General features: G+C 37.4%; 1 pseudogene; it reads right to left on the reverse strand.

The window, feature by feature from the left end:
* Nucleotides 1–215: 215 nt before the first annotated feature.
* On the reverse strand, nt 216–1,179 carry LOC108686642 (annotated as a pseudogene).
* Nucleotides 1,180–1,984: the final 805 nt, after the last annotated feature.

The raw sequence follows: 1,984 nt of genomic DNA on the forward strand, positions 1-1,984 counted from the left end.
ACGTGGGATCTATGGCGGCAGCGGTGTGGCGGCAGGATGTGAGGTGACGGTCCCCAGTAACACGTGATGCCACAATATGGCGGCATCATGTATCATTATAAACACCGATAGCGCCGGGGACATTCCGCATCCTCCTCCTACTATCCCTCGCCAACCAGTACCCCCCGCGTCATCCCCCCTCGCCGACGAATACCCTTCGCGCCCCGCGCTCACCTCTAGCACCAAGGGTTAGAACTCGCCTTGCTATACTACTATAGTAAAACACATTTTTTTTTATTGATTCAATTTTATTTTTCTTAACATCCCTTTTCAGCTCGATATACTTGATCCAACGATTCTCCAACTTTTTCAAGCCGTCTGAATAATATGATTTGTACAGTCCTTCAAAATAAGCCTCTGTTTCGGGGATGAGCTGCTCTCTGATGATGAATCTCTTTCCTCCGAATCATTTCTTCTGATTTGGAAACAGGAAATAGTTGCAGGAGACTAAATCTGACGAATATGTTGGATGGGGAAGCAATTTGAACGGAATTCGTTGAATTTGTCCATCAATGCCGGCCACGTGTGAACCCGTGCATTGTCTTGATGGAAGAGCACTTTCTTCTTCGCCAAATGGTGACGTTTTTTCTTCAAAATGTTATTGAAACAGTCCAATAAGACTGCGGAGTAATCGCCATTGATCGTTTGCTTCGACGGAAGGTAATCGATATGAATTATACTCGTACATTCCAAAAAACTGTGGCCATCACCTTTCCAGTTGATTTTAAAGTTCTTCGCCTTCTTCGGAGCTGGTTCATCTGATGAAGTCCATTGTTTTGAAATCGTCACACGGTCGCGCTTATCCATCTTGCCGATAACTTTTTCGTATCCAATTGTTCGTGCAAAATTGAAATCACTGTGTCATGTGATATGCCTGTAGCCTCAACAAGCTCGCACACTTTCACTCGTCGATCAAAATAATATCGATGATTTCTGGCGTAGCAACTTCAATTGGACATCCCGAACGAGATGCATCACATGTGGATGTACGACCACGTTTAAATTCATTCACCCAATTGTATACAGTCGCAAATGCTGATGCAGATGTGCTAAGAACATCCAATTCGGCTTTGATTTCTTTCGGCGTAAACTTTTCATATGTAGATGGTTGATCACTGCACAAAACTCGTTTTTTTCCATTTTACAAAAAATACAAATGTTGTTCGTCTACAGAAATGAAACCATGCGATGAAATTCCGCTCAAAATTTGACAGTAATCAGCTGAGAGATGCTACTTGTCAAAAAGTAATATGACATGTCACTGCGAGTGCCCTCTAACAGATTTTCTAACTTATTGACTTGCCTTCGTACGATTCATAGTGTTACTGATGGCACATACAGCGAAGCTCATCCACACATAAACGTTGTGGAACATATATAACTTCAATGTCATAAAATGTAATTATGATATCTATATTAAAATAAGAGAGCGACAGTAAGTTTATTCAAATTTTATAAAATTTTGATTATATATTTTATACATTATGTACTTTTTTAAAGTCTATTTACATGTTTTCTATTTTCTACAGTGCATTTTCCTATACATCTTCGAAACTTCACTACATACCTCATAACTTGATGAGGAGATATTTATTGACAGCCTATAAGTTCTTGGTGGTTTAAATTATATTGTATGTGCTGTATTAAATATTATTATAGATAAATAAATCTATATTAAAAAATATATATATTTCTTTGAAAACTTATCTTTTCCCTAATCTCTTCATCATTCCTTCTTCACGTCTTCGTGAAAATAAATTACTTAATAAGAAAGCGTGTCCGGCTGGTTGACTTATATTATTAAAATATTATTAAAATTGTGCTCGTTATCATTCTATTGTAAAATCGCATCATAAAAGGCATAAAATGAATACCTTTTCTTTTTAATAAAATCGCGTGAGAGAAAATATATATATCAATAATTTGTGACTACTATACGCAAAAT

The sequence above is a fragment of the Atta colombica genome, unplaced genomic scaffold (genome assembly GCF_001594045.1).
Source record: "Atta colombica isolate Treedump-2 unplaced genomic scaffold, Acol1.0 scaffold188, whole genome shotgun sequence".
In the NCBI taxonomy this organism is placed as follows: domain Eukaryota; kingdom Metazoa; phylum Arthropoda; class Insecta; order Hymenoptera; family Formicidae; genus Atta; species Atta colombica.